Consider the following 19,151-nt stretch of genomic DNA (forward strand, 5'->3'; position numbering starts at 1 on the left):
TTAATTGGGAGACATGAAGAAGAATTTGAATAGTGGAAAAAATGATATTAGATCATTCTAAAGTATACTTTGATTCATGAACTATTCTGATTATTTATTTTGAGTGTGGTGATATGTTGAATAATATTACAGGGTGGAAGTAGAGGACTGTAAAGTCTATATGACGTGCAATGCTTGATGGAGAAAGTAGGTAACATTTATAATTTCACAATTTATAATCCTTATTGCAAATTACAATGTGCAAAATTCAAACTTCATTAGCTACATCTCTAGCTAGGTATATATATATATATATATATATATATGATTGATATATACCGATTTGAATTTTGAATTTTACTTTCAAAATACTTTGTTTAAATTATAATTTATACTTGAATTTTTTAGTTTCTATTTCTAAATGCCAAGTTCACCTTTTCATTTTAATATTTTATGATATTTCATGTTTTTTCACTAGTTAATTTGCAGGTCATTCTCAAATGTAGATTAATATCATTAAAATTTCTACTACCCTTGCACAACAGTCAAAATCATAATCTTCTGTAGCAATGGTTGGTGCCATGTTTGATCTCGCAAGGCATTTGCACAAGAGCATGTATTGTACTTATGAGGCTTCCAATCTTAGTGATGATAAAAACAATTGGAACAAGTCTTTTAAGGATGCAATTGAAGAGTGTCTAGTGCGATTTACAAAAAGGTGATAAATTTAATAGTTCTTTCCCTTTCTTGAATGCACATGCTATTAGATGACACATATGAAATTAGAATTAAATATCCACTAATATGTAGAGTTGTTCAATATAATGCAAAGTTCAACTTGTTTAGATACAATCCTAAAGAGGTGCCAAGAAATTGTCTGAAATGTTGCTTCTCCTATAGATGATGGCTAATCTTCTTCACAATCCCTCTTCTTCAAATTCCTATTATGATGAAAACAAATTTACCACTAGACTTATTTCAAGTCTCATAAAACTTCCATAGAAACTTCTCAGAATACTCTCTTCAAAATGCTTTATAAATTTGCATAGTCCTCTATATACTCATAAATCTATCCATAGAAGCCTTCATAAATCTGCACTTTATCTTTGCTAATAGATCTACATCAATCTTGTGTGTGCTTCCTTATTCACAACCCATGCTCTTGCCAAGATCATAATCTATTTTATATCTTGACACCTTCATGAAAGAATGTAGATTTTTGAAATAAACAAGGATGAAATATAGTCTATATGAGTAGAAAATAATTTTAAGAATCTTTGGAGAATACTTATCTAGCCTTATCTAAAAAATTGTCCATAAAATTAATAAGTGATTATCCTTCAAAGAATAAGAGAAGGAAGAAAAATGTCAAATAAAGGATTATCATTACCTGTATTCAATAGAGTAGCAACATTTTGTACTTCAAAAATATAAAATTAAATAATATTCATTTTTATTAATAGATTTTCCCTACTACAAATTGTGTAACAATATTATAATCATGTAGTAGCAAAAAAATGAAGAGAATTTGAAACAAAAGAGTTTTAAAGTCATACTTTCCTAAAAATGTACACTAGACATAGATCAATCACATTTCTAAGAGGCATGACCACTAATTGTGCTAAAACTATAATGACCATATGGCCTTGAGTGAGGACACTCCATCTATGGCATTCACATTTTGCCAGCTACATAAAGAAATTGGAGAAAGCTGCCCATTAACTCATCATAACCAAAATGCATGTTATTTTATCACAATGTATAGGAAAAGAAATGAGTGAAAAAAAAACACAATATATGATCCAAATGAAGGACAAAATTGACATTAGCAAAAAATTCAAAGCAATATCTACACCTCTCAAAATTGAGCATACCACTAAACCTTCAAAACTACAAATACCTCACGGGACCTAGAGTTTTCTTCTTGATTGCGAAATCTTAAAACTTTCTTAATGGAATTGAACTTCTTATTGTCATAGCATATTTTGGTGTTCTTATATATTTATAATAATAATTCTACTATATATCAAACTTCCATAATACATATGAACACACACTAAAGATCGTTGATCACTAAAACATGACTATTCAACATAAAGATATAGCAAACTTGCCCAAACATGAAAAATGGAAAGAAATGTTAGTCATAATAGAAATGAACACACACTAGTGATAGTTGATCATTTGTCCTTGAACATACAATTACAAATAAAGGATAGCGATCGGTGATATTTTGATCCATTCCCAAACTGCATTTATGGGACTTGTTTGAAAATAAAATGTGGTTGAAGCTCTATTCTTAGATAGCATGGCATGTGTAGATTTGAAAACTTTGGAACATTGCATTTATTTCTACTACTATAGAACCATCTTTAGTAGACCCAATGTTGTTGTAGTTTTGAAATACATTGGTCAAGTTTTCTTGGATTTTTCTCATGTCATGACTTCATATAACAAAAAAAATAATGGAACTTAGACCAAGTTGTGTATAATATGAAATCTATCTCATTTTCCACTCAAATAATTTTAGTCAGCAACTAAGTAGAATGGTGTGGAAAATAGGAAAAAGGTGGTAAAGTGTGCAGAATTCAGATAACAATAGTATCTAAGAAATTTAGGATTAGAGCATTGACAATCATTCCTTTTCTAACAATTTAGGATTAATTTCTTTTCCATAGATGGAGTAAGGTGCTTTAACAATCATTCCTTTTCTAATAATTTTTGTGGAGTTCTAAGTAATATTCTTAACCACACACATGTGTATATTAGTCAGTTACAACTAACAATAAACAAATAAATAATAAATATATGTAGCAAATATTTAACTTTAGTACAACATATATGTATAAGCTTGAAGAAGAGATGTAAAAAATTGTACTTGTTCCCTTTCCATATGATAATTTAGTCATTTTCAGTCCTTGGGATACCACTTTATCCATTGGCTAAGAACTCAAAAAAGAGTACTACATTCTGATTAATTTTTGTGATCTAATTTCAATTAACCTCTGTTGAATATTAGTTTGATCCATGTTTTGTTCAATGAGCCTTGTCACAACATAATAATTTAGAGATGGAATATACATGCTTGCAGAGTTAAAATCTTAGTAACCATAGGGACAACCACACCAAAAAAAGTTGTGACCAAAACCATATGAGAAAGAGGTGTTGGAAATATGGTCATATATTTGTCTTGATGGTTGTCATTTATGGTAACATACATTTAACATTTCATTTATGCATTTAGAGTTAGAAAATTGTCTAAGCGTTAGATAGTTTGTAGAAGCACAATGAACAAATGTTAAGTGTATGGATGTTTCATTGAGAGTTAGCTCATGTACAATTGAGGGAAGCTTCATTATAGTATCATGATGACATGTACCAGTGTGCAAGTGCGTACATACAATACAACATGAGATATGTTTAAAATACCAGTGTGGGTATTTAACAATGTAGAATAGAGCATAGCAGAGAATTAGATTGACGACCTTAGGAATTATTTTGGTTATGGAATAATTACTAAGTTATGATGAGCTGAATATGTTGATATTAATCCATAAATTATTCTATATCATGTCAAGTGTGTGAACACATGAAGGCCGACTGAGCATAGTTTTGTAAATATGCAAGGTATAAGTAAAGATCTTATCTTAAGAAGATAAGTGTGCTATCTATAATAGAAGAGAAAGTGTTATGTGATGAAAAATATTTTATAGAGATCTTGAAATAATTGCAAGCCTTATGTGATGTGAATTCTGATGTCTGATTAGAACAAGTGTGAAGTACAACAGAAAAAAAGTATTGTATATATATCTATTCTTGTGAAGAACTGAATTGTATAATTGCATATTAGGGTAGTGGGATCTTCTTGCATACATTATATTTTTTCTACCAACTCCTAATAGGGTTGAGGCTTCTAAAAAGTCCCAGTCTCCTAATAGGGACTCAAGATAGTATATGTACTTCATAGACTCCTAACAGGGTCAATATCCTTAACAAGATCTTATTGTTTAGTGAATCATCTAGTGGGTATCATCCCTACCGAGGTTTTCCCTTGTCCAAGGTTTCCCTAATTAAGAAATAATGGTATTATGAGTTATCTATGTGCATGGTTATATTTACTATTCAAAATTGTTGGTTTAATTTCATATTCAAGTTATAAAATAATTAACAATATTCAGTTATGGGAAAAAGTTTGTATAATACTGATTCACCCCCCTCATATTATCTATTTTTAACAATTGGTATTAGAGCATAGTTACTTTGAAGAAGTTTAACAACTTAAGTAAGATCCTTAAAGATATGGAATAGTTGAAGAAAAAACTAAAAGAAGCTCTTGAGAAGATTGACCTTCTCACTGAAGAAAGAGATAACTTGAAAGATAAATATGAAGATGTGAAAGTTTTCATTGGCAAGTTAAAAGACAAGATTGATGATTTAGAATCTAGAAAGGAATCAATTGCATAGATTAGTGATAATGATGAAGTAGGGGACTTTCAGGAGGAAAATGAGATCTTGAAACATGAGCTGAAAATCATTGAACTTAAGTTGAGTCTTAAGAGAAATGATAGCAAGAATGAACTAGAACTAAAAACTGAGAATGCATATTAGATCTTAGTTATGTCAAGTTACATCTAAACTAGAGACTATCAAGATTGAACATGCCGAGTTAGAGAAGTACAACATTATTGTGAAAGAAGAATTGACACTTACAAAGTAATCATTAGAGAAACTTTATTCTAGTAGTGAAAAATAGATCAACAGATATTTCATCAGAGCCCTTCTTATGACAAGACAAGACTTGGATATCTGATTAGAGAGAAATCAATGAAGGAATTTGAAATTAGAAGAGAACCGGATCTAGTTATTGAATTCCCTAAGGAATCTAATCTGAGTAAGGTAGAATCAAGTACATCTACTGAAGTATCAAAGGAATTTGAGTTAAATGATTTATCATCTAAACTCGATGAACCTAAGAAAATAGAGCAAGTTGATAAACCTAAGCAAGATGAACCACTCAAGGAAGTAAGATGTTAGTTTAGAGGTAGATACTTCACATGTAACGAGGTTGGACACATGCAAAGAGATTGAACAAGTAAGCCTTTTAAACCCATTAATAATTTCTATTGTTATAATTGTCATGGTTATGAACATAAGGCGGTAGAATGTAAGAAACCCAAGTTGTATGGTAATAATGAAAATAGTAGAATGTCTAGGAATACTAACCCTATGGGCAATGAAAGAGGAAGATCACAAAAAAAAATCTAATGATAGAGAGACATCTAATGGAGAGAAGAACCGATTCATATGTTACAAGTATAACAATTCTAGACACATTACAAGGAATTTTAGAGCACCTAAGAATCATAATGGAACTAATTAGAGGAGAAATGTACCTATATGTTAGTTATGTAATAAATTCAGACACACAACAAGATATTATAGAATGGACATAAGAGGCATTAAAAGAAATCTGAATAATAGAAGGAACAACAACAAAAATGACAGAAGTAATGTTATTGGCAATGACAATAGTTAGAAGGAAGAAATTAAGGAACATATTGTTAAATTCAAGGAAGCATTTGTGATAGCTAAATATCAAAAAATCTCTTATACAATTTTGGAGGAATTTTTTTGTTGATGCACTTGATAAGACATTGAAGTCATAGATTGTTTGTGACTCATCCTACTTGAATTAAGTAATTTTAGTTGGAATAGCACATTAGTTGGCCAGAACTAATATTAGAAAGAGTTGGAAGTTGCATAGTTAACAAGAGGTTAAGGAAATAGAGAGAAGGCTATGGTCAAGTGCATATGTCTTGATATGATCACAATGAGCAAGAATTGAGAAAATACTGTGGTAGATATGCATTCAATGCAAAGTGTGATTTGAAATGATTTAAGCATTGCAAGAATGATTGTATGTAACATTAGTTCATGTGAAGTGTCTTGAGAAAATTGAAGAATGATTTGATAATGAATTGAAGTGTGAAGTCAAGTTTGAGAAGTGGAAAGTTGGAAAAGCCCTAAATCATGTTTTTAAGGTATTTTGCGAAGCTTGAATCCAATTTTTTTTAGTACTTTTAGTTACAGTTCAAATGGAAAGTCAAAATGTGTATGTTGTAAGTGAAAGACTATGATATGAGTTTAATAAACATCCATTTATTTCTTTATTGGATGATCTGGTGGGCACATTTTTGCAAATTTTAGAAAATGTGTTGCATGTCGAGGATATAAGAAGTCATATTCACTGTAAGATTGAGAGAATAGGTGATGAAGAGATTCATGATGACTTGGGAAAGATGTGCAACAATGAATTATCCTTGAAGTCTAAGTATGTGAACCTAGAAAATCAAAATCTACTAAAGTATATGTTTTATACAGAGTTTGACAATCATGATTGGACCTGAATCATTTTGAGTAGGGTACATGATGATATGTTTTGGTTAGGAGATGAGAAGATTTTTATTGATAATGACCTAATTCACAAGGTCACATCATTGAGTAATGAAGGATGAAATCCTGTTAACGAGAAAAATGTTGGGAAGATGGTTGAGAGAAACCTAAATATGAAGTTTGATGGAAGAAGCATTAAGGTAGACTCGATTTAGGATAGAGGAGTAATGTTGTTAACTAAGATATTAGGGTACAAGTTGAGCCATGGATCAAGGGTTAACTCAGTACCAATTGGATTTTTGCATGCAACTTATGTAATGTCTATGCAAGCAAGAAAGGTTAATTTCTGCAAAATTATCAGATTGCAACTATTGGACAACATTGCAAATATTAAAAAGACAAAGATTGTAGTTTTCAGATTTGAGTATTTATTGACTCATATATTTTTTTATGCTATAAGGAAGTTTCCTAGATTGATAAGTTGGGATAGTAGCAGGTGCACAATGAAGTTGGTAACTTAATGCTACAGGTCTAAACCAAAAAATGTCAGAGATGATGCCATTGGCAAAATGATGAAGAAATTTTAGTTTGAGATGAAATAGAGGTATATGATACCTCCCTCTATGGTAGAGAAGTAAAAAGAAGAGATATACTTCATGGTGGAAACTGACAACACCTGCATGGAAGCAATAATTCCCAGAGTTAAATTTATAGAACCTATGGGATATGAGATGAGCACAAAGCTCATACAAGGGTATGTGCATATTATTATTCAATCTAAGAAGGATATAGAGTGCCCTGGATGGGTTACATATGAGGAAAATATGAAAATAGTTCATTCAAAACTATACAACAAAGAAAGCAAGAAAAAGGTTGAGAAAGAGATAGATTCCATTCTTAATGAATTAGGCATGACAAGGGAGTGATTTAATGAGAATTAAGGTATTGCACTGGAGATGAAGGCAAGTGGACAAACTGAAGTGTTGGTAGAAACTGCCATTGTAGTTGTAGGACCTTAAGAGGATGTGACAATAGCACAACCATGTACGCAAGCCTCGATTGCACCATATGCAATAGTTGCACTAGTAAAACCTCAAATCAAGGAGTGATCAACCTATAAGTCAGCTAGAGGTTGGATAATCTATTACATAAGGGAAATCTGAGAGATTGGTGAAGGTGAAGAAGGAACCTGCACCAACAACCAAAAAAAGGGTTAGGAAGACTACCAGTGGACCTAGAAAGAGAAGAAAAACAACACAAGTGATTCTAAGGAATTAAAGGATGAAATTGAAGATAGACTTGTAGTCCTAGATGCATAAGAAGGAAGAAAAATAGCTAAAAAGAAAGCATGGAAGCTAAAGGTAGAAAACCTTAACATGCAAATTATTAATGATAACAATTTTGTACAGTTGAATAAATATTATGATTTGTATAGTAATATGGATAGAAGGCAATTAGAAAATTCCATTGTAAGGAACATGATTTTGAGGAACAAAAGATTTGAGAATATACATAATAAAATAATAGGGGATTTTTATAATAGGAAAAGGAGAACATCAAAGGAAGATACGAATATGAGGATCACAATGATAAATAAACTATGTGACATTGATTCTAAAGTAAAATCAAATGGAATTTTGAAGGGTATTGAGCCCTTATTGAGCAACAAAAGAAGACAAATTCTTCTAATGGGAGGCAACTATGAAGATGTTAGGAAATAAATTAGGGAGGCAATTGTAAAGTATATGACTATAGTTCCTAAGGTGAGTGTGCAATCTAAACCTGAGAGTCTAGTATAAGTACAAGTGCATACACCTTCCAAGAAAGAGGAAGAAGAAGAGGAGACACAATAGCCATCCTCACCACCTCACATTATTATGGGTACCGATTCCATGCAAGTGGATTGTATGCACATAACTATGGATACAAAGGAAAATCCTTTTGTAGAATTTGGCCAATCCATTGTTGGCAATATTACTACTTACACTAGCTCTAATGACAAGGAAGAAGTAAAGAAGAAAGAGGCTGCGAAAATAAAGAAGGAAAGTATACAAAGAGAAAAAGCAGAGAAGAAAATGAAAGAAGAGGAAGCAAAGAAGAAAGAAAAAGAGAAAAAAAAGAGAAGAAAGTAGAAGAGGAACAAAAAAATAGAGAAGAAGAAGAAAATAAAATAGCCGAGGAGGAAGCAAGGAAAGAAGCATAAAGGTTAGCTGTAGAAAAGAAGAAGGCTGAGGAAGAGAAGAATAGCACATAATTGAAAGCATTTCCACTCTTTCCTCCAGTAACTCAAGTGACAAAAGTAGAAACATTAGATTCAACATCAACAACTAGTCCATCAGTGGCAACAGTAATGACATCAGATGATGAAAATTAGAAAGGCTTGATGAGCACATTGAGTAAATTGCTTGAGAAAAACAAATCAATAAAGTATTTTGAGAAGACACTAACTAAAGTCTTAGAAAAAATGTAGAAGATAGTTACTAAAACTATAGCTATTCTAGACTTGCAATCAAAGGCCATGGAGTTGGTGAAAAGCTTTGATAAGGAACTCACAACTTTAGCACAAATAGCTTCAGCACAAGCTCAGGTAAAACATGATGCAACACTATTTAACATAGTGTGCACCAATGTGCAAAATGATCTAAAGGCACTTGATGGAAACATCAAAGGAATGAGAAAGCATATTGATGAATAGAAAAGATTTTATGGACAATGTGTGCAATCATATAAGTACCTTAAAAAATTTGAGAGTCAGATTAAAGATAAGATAAGTGAACTTGAAATACTTTTTGTCAAGTTACAACTCCCAGAATCCAGACTTGAAGACTATGGAGAAGAAGTGGAGAAGATACATGATATGATCATAAAATTGGAATCTAATAAAGAAAGAGAATAAAGGAGATTCTCTAGTTTTAGAATTTTTTTTTTGTCAAAACTCAACATTTTACAGAGGCAACTTGAGCAATGTCTTATAGCTGAGACTTCTTATGACAAGTTTGCCTACACTAACTTGAATGCAATTGAAGTGGCATCCTATGCACTTTGCATACTAATTAGTATCTCAAAGATAGTAAAGGAGAATTGGAAGAAAGAGATAGAAAGACTAAAGGTTGTGTATGTAGATTGTTTTTCAAGATTAGCAGGTTGATCAACAAAAAAACACCCAAAGTTTTATGGATACAATTTTTGACACCTTTGCATTGATGTCAAAGGGGGAGTATTATGTAGAAGGAAAATGTATAGATATATATGTATATATAAAGGGGAGCTTATGTATGTATCAATGTAAAGGAGTGATAAGTAATGTAATGATCCATCAAAATATGAATAAAATTATTATGTTTTAAAGGCAATTGTTGTAGTTACTTTTTTTTTTTTTTGTTCTGTATGACATAATTTTGGGACTTAGCCAATTTTCCCAAATGTTGCCATCGATGCCAAAGGGGGAGATTGTTGGAAATATGGTTAGATAGATGTATTAATGGTTTTCATTTATGGAAACATACATTCAACATTTTATTTATGCATTTAGAGTTAGAAAATTGTCGAAGTGTTAGACAGCTTGCAGTAGCACAATGAATAGATGTTAAGTGTACAGATGACTTGTTAAGAGTTAGCTCATGCGTAGCTGAGGGATGCTTAATTATAGTATCATGATGACATGTACTAGTACAAAAGTTCATATGGATAGTACAACATGAGGTATGGTTAAAATACTAGTGTAGGTATTTAACATTATAGAACAAAGCATAACAAAGAATTGGATTGTACAAATGTAGGAATTATTTTGGTTACGAAATAATTACTAAGTTATGATGAGAAGAATATGTGGATATCAATCCCTAAGTTCTTTTATATTATGTCAAGTGTGTGAACACATGAAGGCTGACTGAGCATAGTTTTGTAAATATGCGAGGTATAAGTAAAGATCTTATCTTGCGAAGATAAGTGTGCTATCTACGATAGATGAGCAAGTGTTATGTATTGAGAACTATTATATAAAGAGCTTAAAAGAATTGTGAGCCTTATGTGATGTAAATTATAATGTATGATTAGAAAAAGTGTGAAGTATAATAGACAACAAGTATTATATGTATATCTATTCTTGTGAAGAATTGAATTGTATAATTGCATGTTAGGGTAGTGGGATCTTCTTGCATACATTGTAATTGTTATACAACCTCCTAATAGGGTTGATGCAACCCCTAATAGTGTTGAGGCTTCTAACAAGGCCTAGTCTCCTAATAGGGACTTGAGACACTATATGTACCTCATAGACTCCTAACAAGGTCAATATCCTTAACAAGATCCTTTTGTTTAGTGAATCATCTAGTGGGTATCATCTTGACTAGGGTTTTGCCTTGGCCAGGGTTTCCCTAGCTAAAAAATAATGGTGTTATGAGTTATCTATGTGCATAATTATATTTACTATTCAACATTGTTGGTTTACTTTCATATGTAAGTTATAAAGTAATTAACAATATTCAACTATGGGAAAAAGTTTGTAGAATATTGATTCACCCCCCCAGTATTATCTATTTCTAACAAGAAGAACCTCGAAGAAAGAGATGAGCAAGGAATACAAAAATCCCCCATTGAAGCACCAATAGATAGAGTGGATCACGAAATCACAAGGACCATGGAAAGGAGCTCTAGTGACAACATCAACAACAAGAGGAACTCAAACTGTGACATAAGCAACTGGAGCCATCACAAAAGGTTCTTGAATTAAGCAATCTTCTACATATAGTTGTGAGTTATTGAGCATGATTTTGAGATCATAATCTCAATATGTTAGTATGAATTATTTAGAGGTAAGTGATTCTTGGCAAATGCTCCACAAAATCACATTCATTGCTCATTGATTTTAGGGGATACTTATATAATGCTATGTAAAAAATATTTTCTATTGAAATCAGCTATTATAAAGAGATAATAAAAGACAAATAGATTTAGAAGAAAATAGTTAAAGTAGACCTTGTGCAATTGAGGATGTTTGCAATATTAGGTAGACCTGCAGGAGAGCAAATGGAGTGTGCTTTAGAAGGACAAAATTTGTGCTACATGAGTGAAGCTACACCACATTGAAAGGTCCTTATAAAATAAATGTTAAGCAATAAAAAGATGTGGTAAATCCCTTGGGAGATGTGTAGCTAAGGAAATAGAACACAATATCTCTTCATGTGTCAAGACATGAGATATAACAAACATTGAATGATAGCACAAGAAAAACATTTGAAGAACATGCTAAAAAAAATATATTTGTTCTTCTTTTTTAGAAATAAATTTTACTATGTTAATCACATGCATATGATATTTAGTGCAGGTCATGTAGTTTCCTCTTTGGCCCCTCTCATGGAGATTGTGTTCGACATTCTTCTAAGTTGTCTGATTGATACTGCTTCTGCTCAAGCATTTCACAAATAGTGTTTCATTTCAATTTCCTTTTTATATTACTATAGATAAGAAGCCCAACATCATGATTATTTCTCCATGCAGGAAGTTGTGGATTCAACATACATTTTGTGTGCAACATTATTTTATTAAGGACTTGACATGAAAATAGGTGAACCATTGCCAAATGTTTCCAAGTGGCCTTTTGGTGGTGGTCCTATTTTCATGTCAAGTCCTAAATAAACTAATGTTACACACAAAATGTATGTTGTATCCATGACTTCCTGCATGGAGAAATAATCATGATGTTGGGCTCCTTACCTATAGTAATATAAAAAGGAAATGAATGCAACATTATCTATGAAACGCTTGAGCAAAAGAAATATCAATAAAACAACTTAGAAGAATGTCAAACATAATCTCTGTGAGATGGGCTGAAGAGGAATCTACATGACCCATGCTAAACAAAATACATTGTAATCAACATAGTAAAATGTCTTTCTAACATAGAATATAATTTTTTTTAAAGAAATATTTTAGTAGGCCATCACAATTATGATGACCCTACCCAATGGAATGTCATTGGACCAACATCATTTCCATCATAGATCTGTCGCACTTGTAATAGATAAATTTGATGGATAACCATCACATACATGACACTACTGTCACATACCATCACACTTGCAATGAACATTCAAACAGTTTACTAACAATCTTTGAGCATGGGTGTCTCTATTTAGATGACATAGTGAATCTGTAAGATGTCATAATTGCGACAGTGGCCTATTGCATTTATGACAATGTCATGATGACCTCTTGGCCTATCCTTATTCCAAATTTTGATGACTTTTTCTATCACAATTGTGATGGAGGATATCTCTATCACAATGTGTGATGCCATAAGTTTGACGCCCATCTAATGGGATCCAATTCTTGGTACCATCGCTTGGGCGATGATCAGCCGTTGCAGTTGCAATGACTTGCCATCACAATTCGGGTCCAAATGTAGTAGTGTGGTAGTGGAGTTTAGATTCCAAGAATGAGATCTTTCATTCACTCATTCAAAATCTTCCATTCTTCATAAAGACAAGATCACAAGAATTCCCATTCATAAATTTTTGACTTACATAGTGTTGAGCGATCATTTTACACAATGCTTAACAATAGAAATCCTTTCAGATCTCTCTCTCTCTCTCTCTCTCTCTTGAAAAGATGATCAATGACCAACTCCAAGGTTCTAGATGGCTGTTTTTCAACCTTATGCGTAAGTTAATTGAAGATAAATGTGTATGTTCACAAGGAGGCCTTTGCTGGTACCCACCAATCTGCACAACTTTTATGAAATGTAACTACAAAGAAATATTTTCTTTTGTATTTTCTATTTTATGATGAATGCAATTTATAACCAATGCAACCATATGAATTCCTATTTTAACCAAGTGTTTTGAAAATAAAATAATGAAGATAGTGTTGACATATTAGTCAAGTTTGTTATTAGTGACACACATTTATTCAGATTTTGTACAACTACCAAGCTCATTGAATAGTTTATAGTGTTTTCCATGTAATTCAATAGCCATAGAGTTCTATATTTTCTACTAAGCCTTTTGGACTAATCTTAGTGATTACTAAGTAGATTTAGTTAGTGTGAAGTCCTACAATTCAAACTAGTTCAAACTGAGCATTTCAATGTATACCAAGTTTATCAGTGGTTATCGAGTTTGTAGTTCATGTGATGCAAAGCCTATGTTTACCAAGCATTGCAACATCTACCGAGTTCACAGTTTAGGTGATGTGAAGCTAGTGTTAACTACGCTACTTCATGGTAACCAAGTGATTTAGTGTTTATCGAGTTGTACAATATCTACCAAGTCACCAGTGTAGACCAAGTTCAAGACTACTTGAAAATTATCAGTATGGATCGAGCTTCTATGTCTACCAAGAGCATGACAATGGCAAGTAGTGATAGTGGATGCCATGTATCAGAACCTCACCGAGTTAGTCTTCAGAACTTGAGTATCTTCATGTGGGCCGACTTTGTAATATTTGTGTTAACTTGTGTCATGGCTGACTTTGTAATTTTGTAAATTGGATTGGTATATATATGTGATGTATTATATCATATCCAATGTATGAAAAAGTTAGTAAGAGTAAAATATAGTGCAAGAATGCAAATGTAATAGCATAAGTATTATGAATACAATAGATTGAGAATTATAAAGGCCATATTAGTATAAGGAACAATAGTGACGAATCTATCAGAGCAAGGTGATCAATACACTAAGGAATCTCTATCAGAAAACTTAGTTGCAAATCAAAGATCTACTAGTTCATCCTAATAGGTGAACCAGTTAAAATCCTTTAATAAGGTAAATCTAACAATCTTTTCTAAATCTCTTTACCGAGTGCATACTTCATTGTATGTTTGTAAATCATCTCACAAGGTGGACCTAGCAGTCCTATCAATGTAAGCCTTAACATGCCAACTTTATGTTGCAATACTAAAGTTTTTGGGTATCATCCCCACTCTAGTTTTACTTTCTATTCGGAAGCTTTCTGGGTCACCAAATCTTTGTGTTCAGGTGTTATGGATGCTTTCATGTTTTCAGTTTCTCATGCATGCAATTAGATCACATGTGATGAATTAAGTGCTAATTGATTTATTGGTTTAAGAATTGAAATTGTTAAAGTTTTAGAAGCTACTGATTCACCCCTCCCCTCTTAGTAACTTAGCATAGTCTTGAATATTTCCAATAGATAGAATATCAAGAGATTAAAGAAAATAACTAAAAAATGAAATTCCTAATGGACCTAAGCCAAAGTAAAAACATGTCTATGAATTAAATTATCAAAAGGATATGATAGGAAACCAATGAAATTAGTAGCAATACTTCCTTAATTATAATGATGCAATCCTTGATGGGAACTTCAATAAAAATAGAAAGATGTTTCACATTTCATCAAATCACAAGGCCATAGAAAGTGCGCTCACATGAGACAAAACAAAATGTAAGAAAAAAAAAATCCTTTCTTTAATTCATTACAACATCAAAATTTGTTAACACAAGGAAAACACTAGAACTAAAAGATCACACAATTATAAGAATGCAATAAAACCATTAGCTCCATTATTATTCATGAACATGCATTCAAAAAAATAACACATTTTTACTATACTCAGAATGACAGCACCAATAAAATATATTATTGCATCAAAATATCAGCCTTAAATACATATTACATTTATGTATTTAAAAGAAATCTTTTCCTCCCTTTGTATTATAAGTGAGATCTATTGGAAATATCCAAGATATGATAGGTTATCGAGAAGGGAGGGGTGAATCAGTAACTTCAAAACTTTAAACAATTCAACACTTTAACCATTCATCATTCACTTATCTAATCTACTGCATATATGAGAAATAAAAAATCCATAACACATGTACACAGTGATTTGGTGACCCAGAAACCTTCCAAATAGAAAGTAAAACTGGGGTGGGGATGATACCCACAAAACTTCATTACTGCAATATGAAGTTGGCCTATTAAGGCTTACATTGACCACTTCTGGTGATCTACCCTGTTAGGAGCATAAATGACTACTAGGTCCACCTTGTTAGAGGATTTACAAATATACACTGAAGTATGCACTTTGTTAGGAGATTTATACAAAGACTGTTAAGTCTACCCTATTAAAGGATTTACAAAACTGATTCACCTGTTAGGATGAAATAGTGGATCTACTTACAAACTTGATTTGCTAATTAGATCCTTGAAATATATATAACCTTTTGTGACTAATGAATCATTATTGCTCCTTGTAGACCTTGCTGAATACTTTGTTCTTCTGCTGATTTGCTTTTATTCTTCTCAAAACATTACATGCCTATCTTGATACTCCTTATCACATGCATCCTATCAAATGATATAATACATTACATATATATACCATTCAATAATTACAATTGCAAGGTTAGCTAAAACACAAGTGAACAAAATATTACCGAGTCGGCCAAACAGTAAATAACTCGGGTTTACTGAACTGACTCGGTGACCTTTTGACACTCGACATCCACTGCATTACTCGACATCATCATGCACTTAGTAGAAGTGAAGGCTCGGTCCATACTAATCACCTGACGTAGTTCTAAAATTGATAACTATTGGAGACTCAGTAGATGTAGTATCACTCAGTAAAAATTATATCCTTCATTTACATTGCTTTCACTCGATAAACGCTGCGCTTGCATCACTCTGTAGGCACTGTTCTTTCATTACTCGGTAGGCACTGTGCTTCCATCACTCGGTAGGCACTGTGCTTCCATCACTCAATAAACATTGTGAAGTTCAGTGAACACTATAAACTTGGTAGACACTGCTGGATTACACATTCACTTGGTAGCAATACTCAGCTCGATTAATACTTGAATGCTTGGTGTGAACTGCAAAGCTCGGTTAACACTTAGAATGCTTGGTGTGAATTGTGAAGCTCGATGTAAACTGCTTAAGTGATGAATGTACAAGGTAACCACTAAATGCTCGATATACATTATAGACTGAGTGATGAGCTCGGTAGCTATACTAATATAAATAAGTGTTGTCACTAATGGCAATAATAACTTAATGCCAACAATCTCCCCATTTGGCATTAGTGACAAAAACACTTATAAGCCAAAACATATGTACACAACCTAACTGAATGAATTTTGGTTGCATATACATTTTTATATATAAAGATACTTATGTACACATGCTAACTCAAATGAGTGCTAACTCCCCTAATCACTTATAGTGATGACTCTCCTCATTTATTATGTTGAATCTCTGAATATCTCCCCCTTTTTGATAATAATGCCAAAGGACTGCATATATACAATTTATATGGCTACACCAAAATGAGATAGAAATTCTTGATGTACCTTAAGAATAGTTGCAAAATTACTATCCCATGTCTACTACAGAATCTGACAGGTGGAGAGGGTAGTTTGAACTTCTACTGATAATTGGATCAAGTGATCAACCATTGAGAAGTTCTAATCTTGGATCAATATTTTGCAATGTACAATATGTTTTTCCATTGTGTCCATGATAGGAAGGATCATGTTCTGGATGTCTATGAGTGTAGACTGGATCCTTGCTTCCTCTCTTAATAGTTCTGCCTGCATATTTGCCAAATATCTGATCTTGGTGTGATGGGAGGTTGTGGAGGAGGAGTCCATCTTCAACTTTGATGCACTTGATTGCATATCAATGTCAATCTTATTTAGCTTATCTTTTATTTCTTTGGTGAAGCCAGAAACATCACAAAGTTTAGCAAAAAGTGATGCTGCATTATTAAAAGAATTTTCAAAATTTCCCAAAAATGTTGACAATTCAACTTGCTTTATTGCTATCTTTTGAGCAATGTGCTCTAGCACCTTATTATAAAATTTCTTTTCTGCTTTCTCAATAAGTTTTTCTTGTTTGGAAGAATCCTCATTTAATTTCTATACAACCTATTCTAACTAAATCAAAATGTGTTGAGTAGAATCTTCTTCAACACCTATAGCATCTGTAATAATATTCTTGGCATTCTCAATTATTTTGTATTCCTTATCCCTTTCAGACCTTAACTTCTTTTGTGTAGCTTTCATCTCTATTAGTTGACTAGCTAACCTCATTTCTTTAATGGTAGTATTTTCATAGTCAATCTTTGGAATTACTATCTCTATGTCTAAGTTAATATCTTCTAGAATTTCCTTTCCAGTGATCAGAAGTCTTAATGGATGCTTTTGTTTGACTTCTGTGATGACTGGTTTTACCTTAGGAACAAACACAATAGTGGAGATGGAAGGGCTAGCAGTAAAAACTGGGATAGGACTTGAGGATTGAATGCTAATAGAAGTATTAACCAAATCAAAAATTGGAATACTTCCCAAAAATGATGATACACTCAGTATAGCAGTATCTGAATTGATTGGATTTAAAGTAGATGTAGATAATGCTGAAAAAATTGTAGAACTAGTTGGAACTGATGAAAACAAAATTGTGGAACTTACTGGTACACTTGTTGTTGATGAAGGAGTTGAGGAGGCTAGCTCGGTAGCTGAAGAAGTGACAGTCAACTCAGTAGATGAAGTGCTTGGCACCTTTTTTTTAGATACCTAGAGCTGGGAGGTGATCGGTGAAGTTCAAGCAATTGATGTGACTATTGTGCTCACAATCTCACTTGCAGAAGTTGTCTCCATAGTGGATGCAACAGTCTTTGGTGGAGAGTGAGGAAGGGATGCAATCACTTTTGTTGCAATTTTAACTTGATCTTCTTCTTCCTCATTTGCTTCTTCCTCCTTGTCTTCTTCCCCTTTTTCTTCCATAAGTGCATGTAGCTCTCCTGGAGTAATTGTGATGGATAGAGTGCTATCAAAATCATCACCGTCACTGCTATCATCATCCTTTATCTCCACTAGATCTTCACTGGGCTTTTGTAAATGATATATGTTCTTCCACATGTTTGTTGCATCATTTACAACATGCTCAATGTCTTTAATTAAGATCAAATATGTGTGAAATCTAATCATCATTTTACCTTCATGGTTTTTCATTGCTGCCTTTATTTATGCTCCAATGAGACTCGGTAGAAGATTCTTTAGAGATTTCTCATATATGTCTTTAACCATTTGGGTGGCTGACTCCCATCTTAGTTGCAATCTCTCCAATAGTTCTTTGGAGATTTGAGAGGCAAGTTGGTTCGGGGAATATTTCCATTTACCCATCTTATTGAGTACCAGTTCCTCAATCTTCATTTTCTTAGCATTAGTTCTTGTTTCAAATTTCAATGCCTTGAAATTTGTGATGCCAGCTCCTTCTTCCAAATTTTTAAGCCTTTCCTCGAATGTGGGTGGAGGCCTAACCAGTATAGGTTCCTACTTGCCTTTTCTAGTTCTTCTGGTGAATACTGCAGTGGGCTTTTTCTTAGGTTTGGTAATAGTTACCTTACCTTTCTTCTTTAGTTGTTCCTCTTTAGATTCATCATGTTCTTTTTCTTCTTCTCCTTCTTCTTCTTCATCATCTTCTTCATCCTCACCTTTTCCCTCGGTAAGCATAAGAGGACCAGTAGCAGTTTTTAATTTTGCTATCTTCCTCTTGCCTTTGCTTATGGCTTGGGGTAGCTTGATTTCAAGCTCAATTCTAGCCTTTGCCTCATCATATGTTTTGAAGATTGGTTTCCTTGGGTCTACTGGCTCATTGACTAGTGCTTCAATGATATCCCTTGCCTCATCAATATTTACCTCATAAGGAAGAGGTTTTACCCATGCAACTCAGGGTCTGACTGCCTAAATATATACCTTATCACAGTCAACCATAAAACATACATCATCTTTGTAGTCTTCAACTAGTTTTGG

At 32.8% G+C, this 19,151-nt stretch overlaps 1 pseudogene; it reads left to right on the forward strand.

Moving 5' to 3' along the window:
* The first annotated feature begins 548 nt into the window (after positions 1 to 548).
* The window catches only part of LOC149531058 (uncharacterized), a 129,064-nt pseudogene continuing 110,461 nt past the window's right edge, over positions 549 to 19,151 (forward strand).

This window comes from Cupressus sempervirens, chromosome 11 (assembly GCF_028749045.1).
Source record: "Cupressus sempervirens isolate cs-2001-9-10 chromosome 11, ASM2874904v1, whole genome shotgun sequence".
Classification (NCBI taxonomy): domain Eukaryota; kingdom Viridiplantae; phylum Streptophyta; class Pinopsida; order Cupressales; family Cupressaceae; genus Cupressus; species Cupressus sempervirens.